Below are 13,694 nucleotides of genomic sequence, written 5' to 3' on the forward strand. Positions count from 1 at the left end.
ATGGGACCACTGTCATATATGGAGTCCGTCACTGACTGAAATGCCATTATGTGGTGTATGACTATATATCATATTATATAAATTTGGGGCATTTTCTTCACTTAGCATTTTATTACTGCTAGGAGTTATCCACATTGTTGTGAATCAGTGTGGTTCATTTGTTTTTATAGTCCTGCAATAGTTATGTAACTACACCGCAATTTATCCATCCACTCTCCAGTTGACAGGCATTTCAGTTGTTTCAAGTTTTTGCATCAAATACAGGGCCGCGATGAACATTCTTGTACACATCTCCTGTTTTACATCCGTAAATGTTTCTATCTTGGTCCTTTTTATGCTGCTATAACACAGGGTAGTTTATAAGGAACAGAGATTTATTTGGCTCACAGTTCTGGAAATTAGAAAGTCCCAGATCAAGGGGCTGAATCTTCCGCATCATAACATGGTAGAAGGCAACACATGGTGGGAGGGAGTGCTCACACAAGAGTTGGGGGCCAAACTCATCCCTTTATCTGGAACCCACCCATGAGATAACTAACCCACTCCCACAATAACAGCATGAACCCCTCTCCTCTTAAAGGTCCCACCTAACAACACTGTTGCATTGAAGATTCCATTTCCAGCACATGAAATCTGGGGAACACATTCAAACCACAGCAGTTTCCTTTGGTTTAACATCAAACCACACAGGCAGCAGTTAATCTCACCTGTTTAATTATTAGAACTGGATTTGGCTCTGAGAAATCCCTCAGTGTTTAGAATGTTGAGTATACAAAATTTCTTTTTCTTTTCAATGCTGAAAGAAAGTTTTATTTTCTTGACAAAATTATAATATTGTTTATAAAAATTATATAAATGCAGGCTGATTGTTTTGAAAAAGTCAAAAAGCCAAATATAAATAAAGCACTAGAAATAAATTCAGTCATAAAAAGTTGACATCATTCTTCTAAATGTTATGTAGAATCATAGGAAGAAACATCACTGCAATAATTTCAAAGTAATATTGAAGGTAACATAAGAGATGTTTGGTCATCAATGTCAATTCAAATGTAGAGTGTCTATGAAAATAGATCAGAGAGAAAGTAAGTGCATCTGTAACTAACAAAGGAAAAATAAGTTAGTTGCAAATACTGTATTCTTCAATGAAAGAAGAACACAGATTAAGGATAAAACAATTAGATGGGCGTATCAAGTAGGCCACCTTTAAGAATCATTTTTCAGAGTAGCTAAAAGGAGCAACAATAAAGCTCTACATATATAACTGAAATGTCTGCAATTAATCTAGTCCCAACACTTTTATTTGTAGAATTCTCAAATCAAAAGTAACAAATAATTATACATCAGGATAGTTAGGAATACCAAGTATTATTTTACAACTGCCACGATGTGTTTCTTCTTCTCTGACACAATTGGCACAGATCCAATGGATGGATCTGTGTTTAAACACATTGCTGTGTTTAATGTGATTCACTTGCTTCTTTCATGATGCACTGTTCCTGAATTGGGCTGTAGATAGATTTTGGTAGATGTTGATGGTGAGCTATCTGTTGTATATCAGGATGATGCTGACATTTCTCCTTCAGTTTCTGGTTATAATACTTGGCTGCTTTTACTCATGGTGTAAGCACACCCAATTCTTCAGAAGCATTAGCTTTACATAGGTGAATGTTCATTTCATCAGATCCATACATAATAAACTTGCTGTCAGAAGTCCATTTTACACAGACAACATGTTGCATCCGCTTTGTGTGATATGCCACCCTGCTTTGACTTTTGTCTACAGGAAAGATTCAAACAGATTTATCGAAACTAGCAGACATGAACTCTTTCCCAGTGGGAGAGTAATCCACATCAAGCACTGCAGATACATGATCCATATGGACCATTACAGAAGTGTCCAGTGCACACATATCAAAAGTTAATAAGTTATAATCTTCATTTGAAACCATAAAAATGAAAGCTTCCATAGGGTTCCAACAGATTGTATTTGTTCTCATATCTAAGACAACCTTTTTCAGAGGAGTAGCTTGCCTCATAGCATAAAGTCCTATAGTCCTGTCAGACACACAACTTTCCAAGAGAAATGTCTCAATTGGGTTAAATTTAACACTACTTATACTGTCAAATCTCCAGGTCATTGAACATATAGGATTAGTTATTTGTTCATCCCAAACATCTACTTGCTGTCCACATGTGGCAAAAACAGCTTCTCTCCAGTGATGATCAATCCCAGTATACACTGTATTTCCTAATATTGTATGTAATGGCTCTTCCTCCTCTCCATAGGCTGGCCCATCCATTTTCCACTACTTCACAGTTTTGTCATCACCAACAGTGAAAAAAGAAGCCCCACAACAGCGAGTACATATTCCTTGTACAAAGCCTTCATGTGCTTATATTGTACAGTTACATTTCAGTTGAGTCAGGTTCCAAATTCTAATCTCTCCATCACATGCCCCAGAAAGGACAGTAGCCAGGCTCTTCAGATGCTTTGCCAAGAAACTGACTCCATCTCAGTGACCATCCAGCCAAGCAAGAAACGGTTTTGCAAACTCCTTCCAATTTGGTAGCATTTAAAGCTTTTACATATTCTCGTGGGACCTCAAAAGGATGTAAGGTAGGAACGTGGTTTCCTGGAACTCTCTGTAAGTCCAACTTGGTTTTGCACACAGTTGTCCGGATTCAAACTCAACATCTTCACCTTCATCTTGGTTGCTCTTCCTTCTGGACTCCATGAGCTGGTCACTCTGCAGAATTTCAGAGTCCTGAGAGTGTCACAGGATTATATCTAGAAATTTCCTTACATAGGACCTGAGTTGATCACAGTTTTTATGTAGATTATGAAGACTGCAGCCCTTACCAATTTATCTCTGTTTTACCATAGATTTTGCAGAGCAATCTAATTGTAAAGCAGAAAACAAAAAATATAAGAAGTACATGTTTTGTGATCTTCATTGCACTTATCACAACTTGAAAAAACATATATATTTTAATCCTATCTTTCCCTTTATTTATTTTATTTTATTTTATTTTATTGAGACAGGGTCTGGGTCTGTCACCCAGGCTGGAGTGCAGTGGTGTAATCTTGGCTCACTGCAACCTCTACCTCCTGGACTCAAGCCATCCTCCCACCACAGACTCCCCAGTAGCTGGGACTACAAGCTCATGCCACCATGCCCAGCTAATTTTTGAATTTTTTGTAGAGGCGGGGTTTTGCCATGTTGCCTAGACTGATCTCAAACTCCTGAGCTAAAGCAATCTACCTGCCTTGACCTCCCAAAGTGTTGGGATTACAGGCATGAGCCACTGCGCACAGCTCTATCTTTCCCTTTAAAATATAAACTCTTTGAAGACAAGAATGTCTTATTCTACTTGTATGATCAGCACTTAGCAAAGTGTCCAGTATATATGGGTGATCAATAAATACTAGAAGGAATATATGAAATGTTCAGATCTTTCTTCTCAAAAGATTAGTAAACAATGAAATTAAAGATGCTAAAGGAGTTCAGTCTTCCCTAAGCTAACTTGTATCATAAATCCAAGTTTGCTCTAGCTCTGCTTTACATTTTCCTTTTCTTCAATACTGAGCAGCTTCTCCATCATACTTCCCAGGCATTCATATCCCTTTTACAGCTCCTCAGCAGCCTAGAACTTTTCCCTTTAGTTAAGCCTGTCTTCCTGGGATGGTGCCCAGATTCCACGACTATCTCTTTCTTGCTATACTCCCATTAAAACTGCCAGTATTTTCACTGCCAGGAGAAAAATATTCAGATAATTTCTCATTAAAGCATTATCCTGTAATAGGCCATTTAATGCAATAATTCTCCAGGGTATTTGTATTTTAGAACATGAAGCCCTTAGCCTAAGATAGAGAATGTATTATGATGGCATTTCAGGGTCAGTGTGACAGTGGCATGGTGTGTATATATGTTTCTGTAGGTGGGTGGGGGGTTGGTTGGGACTTTTCTTATTCCCTCAGGCCTCATGATAAAGGTGGTCACAAAGTCAAAGTCAGTAAATTCCTAGTCAAAGTCAATAAACTCGGGCTTCTCACCATTGGTCATACTAGGACAGGAAAAAAATCAACAAAGAAAAATAAGAAAGCAGACAGGTTTAAATACAAACAAAAAAAACCTTGCTTTTCCCTCAAGGAAAATAGCAACAAAAACAAATTGCTTCAGAAAGCAGAGACCAATTTATTGAGCTAGTAAGACAATTAATTACAAATGATTATCACTTTAAAAAATTTGAATGGGTGGAAAGTATAAAAAATACAAGCCCATGAAACATAAAGAATGTTCAAAAGCAGACCAGGTGTGGTGGCTCACACCTGTAATCCCAACACTTTGGGAGGCTGAGGCGAATAGATCATCTGAGGTCAGGAGTTCGAGACCAGCCTGACCAACATAGTGAAACCCCATCTCTACTAAAAATATAAAAATTGGCCAGGCATGGCCACACGCACCCATAATCCCAGCTACTCGGGAGGGTGAGGCAGGAGAATTGCTTGAACCCAGAAGGTGAAGATTGCAGTGAGCCAAGATCATGCCATTGCACTCCAGTCTGGGCAACAGAATAAGATACCATCTCAAAAAAAAAAAAGAATGTTCACAGCAGATTCTCCAAAAGACTCCTTTAAATGGCCAACTCCTAAAGTGCATTTAAAAGAAAATTCCATTTGAAAAAATTACAGTTATACTTAAGTTTCTACCAGTCCTTTGGGAGGCCAAAGTGGATGAGTCACCTGAGGTCAGGACTTCGAGACTGGCCCAGCCGACATGGCAAAAACCCATCTCTACTAAAAATACAAAAATTACCTGGGCACAGTGGTGTGTGCCTGTAGTCCCAGCTAGTTGGGAGGCTAAGGCAGGAGAATCGCTTGATTCGCCTGAGAGGTGGAGGTTGCAGTGAGCCAAGATTGTGACACTACACCCCAGCCTGGGCAACAGAGTGGGACTCCGTCTCAAAAATAAATAAATAAATAAGTTTCTAGAAACCACCTACTGTGTAAAGTACCTCCCTATGCCTGCTAGAGAAATGATATGCAAACTTTCATTGCCATCAATTCATCAGCATCAGAATTTTCCTGGCCAGTTTCCACTCAGGTGTTTCTTTCTTTCCCCTCTTTGCATCATTAGAAGATCTTCACATCTGTCTTCATTCCCAGGTTCCGATTTGTTTTATTTGAAGTATTTCATCAATGTTAACATATGCAAAGCTGGTGCCCTACAAATACCCTCATTACACAGATGAGGTAAGCCAAAGGAAATTAAATGGCAAATGCTCCAGGAAAATCTGTAGATCTGACAAATCCAGGACAGAAGCCAGTAGTTTCTGTGTCTAAATGCTGTGCTTTTGTCACAAGCAGTTTATGCTGCTAGTGCCAACCTGGCTGTCTACATTTGCTCATTATCACCATACCTGGGAACTGAGACCTCATAACCAATAGGTTTAGAAAGTATCTTGAACCTACCACCTAAACATCTTTCCAGTTCAGCCTCTACACTACTGACATAGTGATCTTCCTAAACTGAAATCTGATCATATTACTCTCCTTTGCCTGAAAGCACCTCACTGGCAGAGAATAAAGTCCAAACTCCTAGCCTGACATACAAAGTCCTGACTCTACACTGTCCCCCTTACCCAAATCATCAGATAAATCAAAGTATTTGGTCCCACCATAGAACTCCTCCTCCTCTATCACTGTGCCTTACCCTCTACAGCACCTCTGCTGAAAACCCCCCAGTCCCAATCTACTTGAGGAATCACCTACACATCTCTCAAACTACAGTGCTCTGTCTCTTCCCCTATGAAGCTTTTCCTGATACACTTTCTTCCCTCTAAGCTTCAGTTTCTGCATTAGCAAAAATGTGGATTATAATTCCCACACCATCCTTTGACTCAAGGATCACATAAAAAATGACTCTGAGGCCGGGTGCAGTAGCTCATGCCTGTAATTCCAGCACTTTGGGAGGCCAAGGCGGGCAGATCACGTGGTTAGGAGTTTGAGACCAGCCTGACCAACATGTTGAAACCTTGTCTCTACTAAAAATACAAAAATTAGCTGAGCATACTGGCACACACCTGTAATCCCAGCTACTCAGGAGACTGAGGCAGGAGAATCACTTGAACCCAGGAGAAGGACATTACAGTAAGCCGAGATCTTACCACTGCACTCCAGCCTCGGGAACAGAACGAGACTCTGTATCAGTAAAATAAAATAAAATAAAATGACTCTGAAAAACGCAAAATGCTATGTAAAGGCCAAGTTATATTATTATAAAATAGTTATTATACAATAAGCCTTTTTTAGAAATTTAATTACAGTACTTATAATGAATATTATAAAAATAACCTTGGCCAGCATGGTGGCTCACACCTGTAATCCCAGCACTTTGGGAGGCCGAGGCGGGTGGATCACGAAGTCAAGAGATCGAGACCATCCTGGTCAACATGGTGAAACCCCGTCTCTATTAAAAATACAAAAAAATTAGCTGGGCATGGTGGCGCGTGCCTGTAATCCCAGCTACTCAGGAGGCTGAGGCAGGAGAATTGCTTGAACCCAGGAGGCGGAGGTTGCGGTGAGCCGAGATCGTGCCATTGCACTCCAGCCTGGGTAACAAGAGCGAAACTCCATCTAAAAAAAAAAAAAAAAAAAAAAAAAAAAAAAAAAAAATTAGCTGAGCATGGTGGTACGCGCCTGTAATCCCAGCTACTTTCGAGGCTGAGGCACGAGAATAGCTTGAACCCAGGAGGCAGAGGGTGAAGTGAGCCGAGATCAGGCTATTGCACTCCAGCCTGGGTGACAGAGCAAGACTCCCTCTCAAAAAAATAAAAATAAAAATAAAATTAACCTCTACAAATTAGAGGAATTTCCTTGTTTATTCATTGTTTAAATATAAGCTAAGCTTGAAATGGTGATGAGAACTGCATTCACTTCAGACACAAATAGATTAAAAGTGGACCCATACAGGGAGGATTAGCATGACCTCTGCCCCACATAATTTTCAGCAATGAAAAACTGTATTTTATTTGCTTGCAAGAATTCTATTCTCATTTCATATTTTTCATTTTATCAATGGAACATTCTTCCTTACAACTCTAATTTGCTCTAGCCAAAGTCTGATTTCCTTAAATGACTTTTGTTCTAGCACTAAGTCTTTGCTGCTTCTTACCCACCCAATCAGAAGATTGACACACCCCCACTGTTACTGGAACACAGCAGCCAGAGTGGGTAACATTTCCTCTGCTCTTAGTCTGTACCAGGCCTCTTCTAAATGATTGCTTATGACTATAAAATTTAAATCCCACTACAATTCTCATTTCCTGTCTGCAAAATGGGGATGAGAAAATGGAAACTTAGAAAGGCTAAACCTCTTGTCAAAGTATAGGGTAAATGTCCCTGAGAGCAATAACTTGAGCATACCCTTAGAATGACCTTATACAGCAGACGCACCTGAGTGTGTGTTCCCAGCAAGGGAATCCAGGAGTGGCCAACCCCGAGATTCACTCCTTGTATAAGAGCAACATCTGAGCCCCAGGCCCATCTGGTAGAACAAGAGCCATACAGGGGTTTGAGTCCTGAGTTTGGGGTTGGATGTGTAACTACCCAAGGAGATTTTCCTGCCTTCTGTACAAAGAAAGAATATAGCGTTACAGTACAGAAAAAGTTTAATAGACATGAGGCAGCCAAGCCACATGGGAGATGGAGTTAGTATTTAAATCAAAGTTGGTAGTTTAGGAGTTTTTCAAAGGCAGTTTAGGGGAAGGGTGGGGGTGGCTGGGGTTGCTGTTGATTGGTTGGGGTAGAGATGAAATTATCATAGGGAGTTGAAGCTGTCCTCCTGTACAATGAATCGCTTATTGGTGAGGCCACAGGAGTGGGATTGGTGGGTCCAGGTAGAGCCATGGGTGTCAAACATACAAAAAAACCTGAAAAGACATCTCAAGAGGCCAACCTACAATAGCAGTGTTATCTACAGGAATGGCTGGAAATCTGTGTCCATTTCTTAGCAGAATCAGGCTCTTTTCCACCCCCTAGCCTGATGGCCGCTCATTAGGTTTAAGAAGGTGTTTGAGTTTGGGGAAAGGGCTATTATCATTTAAACTATAACCTATATGTCTTCTAAAGGTAACAGCCCCAAAGCCCAGGAATGAATAAGGCAGCTTACAAACTATAGGCAAAAGGGGCCAGTGGGCTAGATCAGATCTCCTTCACTATTATAATTTTGTGCACATTTTAAACTGATGGGCAAACTACAACAAAAAAATTCAGAGCTCAAATGATTAATCTGCACTGTAGAGTTAAGTAGAGTCCTCTAAAGCTCTCTATCTCCCTCTCTTTTTTTCTGCCTGCTTTAAATCTGCTGTTACTCAGCTGCTAGTGCTGAGATGAGACTCATTATTTACGGTCTAACTAGAATGTAAACATTGGAAACTCATTTAAATTTAAAAAAAAGTAAGAGAGATTTTGTTAAACCAAACAACCTAGAATTTTTAAATCTCCCTTAAAGTTGATGGAAATAAATCCAGCATCTCTTTTAAACCTTATTCTTTTTTTTCCTTTTCGAGACAGTTTCACTTTGTCACCCAGGCTGGAGTGCAGAGCCCCAATCTCAGCTCACTACAACCTCTGCCTTCCAGGTTTAGGCGATTCTCCTGCCTCAGCCTCCTGAGTAGCTGGGGCTACAGGTGTGTGTCACCACGGCCGGCTAATTTTTGTATTTTTTTTAAGCAGAGATGGGGTTTCACTGTTTTGGCCAGGCTGGTTTTGAACTCCTGACCTCAGGTGATCAGCCACCATGCCTGGCCCTTAAACCTTTTTCTTAAAGCTGACTCTTATTATTCAATTCTACTGCAAGCTCTCAATAATTGTCCAACTTCCTCTCTTGAGGAGCTTCACTCTCTTGATATTAATCCTTTTATAAGAGAGACAGTATATGATTGCTATGTGCAAGGGGACCTCCAAAATTATTGCCCAGAGGAAATTTCTTTATCTTTGTCCTAGTAATGCTATTTACCCCCACACCATAACATTGATAGGCTGAGGTACTAAGTACTAGGTGTTTGGTTTTTTCATACTCTTTACAGCATTTCTTCTTTCCTGTCTCCCTGAGTTTACTGTATATTGTCATTTTCCTTAAATATACTTCTGTGAGGCCAGGCACCGTGGCTCACACCTGTAATCCCAGCACTTTGGGAGGCCAAGGCAGGCAGATCACCAGAGGTTGAGATTTTGAGACCAGCCTGATCAATATGGAGAAACTCCATCTCTACTAAAATACAAAATTAGCGAGGCATGGTGGCACATGCTTGTAATCCCAGCGACTCGGGAGGCTGAGTCAGGAGAATCTCTTGAACCCAGGAGGCAGAGGTTGCAGTGAGCCGAGATCATGCCATTGCACTCCAGCCTGGGCAACAAGAATCAAACTCTGTCTCAATAATAATAATTATATATATATATATATTTTTTTTTTTTCTGTGTTTATTCTGTCTATCACAGCTAACTATTGTTTCCATGGCTGCACCAGGCACCCACTCTAACCAGTAATATCTCAGGTTGCTAACACAACACACAGCACTAACCGCTGGATATCCTCACGTAGGCAGTTACTTGAGAATGACATTACACTCCTAGCAGTCCCACTACCTATGGAAGAAATTGCTAACACACAAGCCCCATACTCTGGATTCAACTACACCATATACATGCACACCAAAAATACAGGTTAATGAGGTGAACCTAGGCCAATTGATCCCTCATGGCAATCTTCCATGGTGACCGAGCAAATAGGGAGGGCACCAGAGATGGCCTGTAAGGCTAGAAATTCCAAGGAGTCTAGCCCTTTCCCAGAGACTTTAACACATAAGCCCATTGCTATTACACTCTCAGTTATAATCAAACAAACCAGAATGGAAGCCATACAATGACGCTAACAAGTTCACTGTGGACCTCTTCAGTTTTTCTCTATAGTGAGGAAACAACAAAGTTAATGCCAGAAAGATTGATAACCATTCCTTTATGCATATATATAGTTCAGCAACCAGGATGGAATATATAGAAATGGAAGTCTCCTGGCCAACATGGTGAAACCCCGTCTCTACTAAAAATACAAAAATTAGCCAGGTGTGGTGGCACACGCCTGTGGTTCCAGCTACTCAGGAGGTTGAGGCGAAAGAATCGCTTGAACCCAGGAGGCGGAGGTTGCAGTGAGCTGAGATTGCGCCACTGTGCTCCAGCCTGGTGACAGAGCAAGACTCCGTCTCAAAAAAAAAAAGAAATGGAAGTCAAAAGTGGACTACTTCTCAACTTCACTAATACATCTACATCTTTTCCTCAATTTTCTCTTATCCCATTAATATTCAAAAACCTTACCTGTCAGGCCCACATTCACATAACACTACAAGTCAAAATTTTACTCCCTTATGTATGGAAAACTACTTTTTGGGTCACCGCCCATCCACATTTAATCCCAGGGGACCATGGGATCCCTCTATTTATGCAAATCATACTGGAATCTAAACTAATCACACCTATGCCTGGTTATGAGGTTCCTCTTCAGGAGTTTCATTGAAAGAAACTGGGTTCTTCTTTTCATACAGATCTAACGTATTTCTAGCCTTGTCTGTTAAGTGAAAAGGCACTTGCACTATAGTTGCAGCAATATCTGTAGTGCATACATATAACTCATCAGACTTGGTAACCTTTGGCCAAGTTCCAAATTTAAAATCCTTCTTACGTCGGTCCCTCCAGAGGGCATCAGAAGCAGTACTTAGTCAATCTCCCATCATTTGGCATCCTCACCGATAATAATCCTGTCATGGAGAAAAATGGCCTAGGACATTCTGTAGCCCGTGCAATCTTTTGGTTTGCAGATATACTCATGCTTAAGTGCAGCATTCATACTCTCACCATCCCAGTCTAGCAGTCTTGGGAAGCTACAGTCACAGCCATCAAGGACCAACAGCAGGCAGGGGATGTTTTGCAGAACCAACATGCTTTGCATGTGCTCACTGCTGACGCAGGAGGCACCTGTATGCTGTTAAACAAAACTTGCTGCTTTTACATCAGTACCTCAGGTCAGGTAAATGAAAGTTTAGAAAAGATAACAGAGAACATAAAAATATTAAAGGGCCTTCGAAAGGGAGTTCCTCAAAATTCCTTTTTAGCACAACTATTTCAAAGCTTCTCCAGTTACATTTCGCCATGGGTTGTTCAACTTCTTCTGCCTATAATAAAGTCATATTAATTTGTTTATTTGCATCATGAATTGTTAATACTACATCTTATTTTGTGTTTTCTAGGATACGACAATTTCAAACCAAAATAGTACTACGGCAAAGGTATCAGCCACTAAGAGAACCCTATAACTGTCCTTTGAATGCAGCAGAACAAAATTTTAGGCTACAAATGCTGTTCCCCGATAGTCTCATAGCGACCCTGCCCAATTTAAGTCCCAACTCAGGGATTTAGGCCCAAATAACCTCGTGACTGACTAACAATCTTAGGTAGGGCCAACTCTACACCCTCGGTCAGCAAGAAGTAGTTGGAAGATGAGACCTTCAACCACATGCCAAAGATTTGTCATTGTTGCTCTGTTGGGGTGTGCAGAGTCCTAATTTGGGAAAGGGAGTCAGGCTGGCAGGACCAGAAGAAAGCAAAAAGAGAAAGCAGATAGGTAAGTCTGCCTTTCTTCATAGTCTAGGATACATAGCCCCCATGTGTAAGTAACTCACAATCTTCCTGTGCCCAGTTACCACCAGACCCTTAGCTGATAGAAAAATGCAAGTTAGCTCACTGCAACCTTGGCGTTATCCATACCGCACAAAGTCCTCTTTAAGCACAGAGCACAAGCACCATCCTATAAAATCCCTAGCAAGCTTTTGTCTCTTTGCAGTCAGCTCCCCTTTTGCTGACCTGCCTGGTGCACTCCTGCAATGCGTTTTCCTGCTTTCTCAAATAAATGTGCCTTTCTTTACCTACAAGTGTCTTGGTAAGTTCTTCTTACTGCCTGCACCACTGGTGCCAGATAGTTGTTGATCACCTGTGACACTCATTGCATTAAATGTGGTTTCCTGGATTGGATCCTGGGAGAGTAAAAAAGACATTAGTGGACAACTGATGAAGTTTGAAAAATCTTTCAATTTAGTCAGTAGTAATACACTAATACTAATTTCTTTGTTTCGACAAATATATGATGGTTATAGAAGATGTTAATATTAGAGGAAACTGGGTGAAGTGTATACAGAACTCTTTGTACTTTGCAACTTGCTTGTAAATCAAAATATGTTTTAAAATGAAAAGTTTATTTTAAGAGAGCTCAATTTAATTATTCTGAGATTAATTTACTGTGCCTATTGAATCAATCTATTGTACACTTTAAATAAATTTAGTTATTTTAAAATGTTTCTAAAATGATTACTGAATTCATTAGTGAAAACAAAACACCTATTTGTGTTTATAAGCAAAAGTCAGGTTTTGAATTTGATATTAAACAATATCTTTTTGGCTGGGTGCAGTGGCTCATGCCTGTAATCCCAGCACTTTGGAAGGCTGAGGCAGGCGGACCACGAGGTCAGGAGTTCGAGACCAGCCTGGCCAACATAGTGAAACCCTGTCTCTACTAAAAATATAAAAACTAGCCGGGCGTGGTGGCAGGCACCTGTAGTCCCAGCTACTCAGGAGGCTGAGGTAGAAGAATTGCTTGAACTCAGGAGGCAGAGGTTGCAATGAGCTGAGATCCCACCACTGCACTCCAGCGTGGGCAACAGAATGAGAGTCCTTCTCAAAACAAACAGACAAACAAAACCCAACAATATCTTTTCAGAAAAAGAGATAAATGTTGGTTGGGAATGAGTTACAAAGTCCCATCTTGCCAATAAGGTGACCAAAACTTGGTATTCTCATTGAGAAAAACAAAAAATATTATAGTTAGCCAATGATATGACATGCCTAATATATCTTCCTTTCTGGCCTTCTGAGCATTCCTAAATCCCATGTGTCACAGTCTGGCACATATGCTCAAAGCCACAGAGAGAAAGTAAAACAATGACAAATTATGTAGATAACTTAGCCATAACTATACCACCATAGACAGAGCTCAATAATACCACCTCAGATAGAACCATTTTATATTACAGGGATTGTTTTCCAAATAGCCCTGGTAGAGTAGACCCGTGAACATGTTGTCCCCAGAGTGCCTGGCTCTTTCCTCAGATTTGAGGAACAAATGAGAAAATGACCAGTGTTGGAGTCAATGTGATATAGTCATCTGAACATTCATCTCAGATTTTGAACAGCTGTGCCTTCAATGAGATGCGATTGTTTAAAGACTCTTGTTTCGGGAGGATTTTTTTAAAAATCACAACTATCTTGTTGCCCAATCAGATCTCACTGGCTCTACCAGTCACGGCCAGCTCCTTCTCAGGAAGGTAGGCCCCTGAGCTTGCCTGACTGACAGAAGCAGCGCTGGGCTGTGACTGAAGGTGAGCAGAGGTGGCTCACTTCTGTTTTGTTCTGCTCAGTGAGCGTCTGCAAATGAGTTCTGGTAAGTGACCAGATGTGGTTCTGCTCACCTTCGGTGGTCTCCATCTTTAAAAACGAGTGGCACAAGGCCAAGAACGGGACGTTCTTAAAGTTCCAGGAGTTACTCTAGCACTGAAGGTTTCCTGAGGAAAAGTAACCACCATGCCTT

The 13,694-nt window shown here is 40.7% G+C and overlaps 1 pseudogene; it reads right to left on the reverse strand.

Annotated features, from left to right (window-relative positions):
* Window positions 1–1,457: 1,457 nt before the first annotated feature.
* On the reverse strand, window positions 1,458–13,591 carry LOC105720304 (DDB1- and CUL4-associated factor 13-like; annotated as a pseudogene).
* Between the last annotated feature and the right edge of the window lie 103 nt (window positions 13,592–13,694).

Source organism: Aotus nancymaae, unplaced genomic scaffold, assembly GCF_030222135.1.
Source record: "Aotus nancymaae isolate 86718 unplaced genomic scaffold, 86718_ANA_hifiasm-v0.15.2.pri h1tg000002l, whole genome shotgun sequence".
NCBI classification, from domain to species: Eukaryota; Metazoa; Chordata; class Mammalia; order Primates; family Aotidae; genus Aotus; species Aotus nancymaae.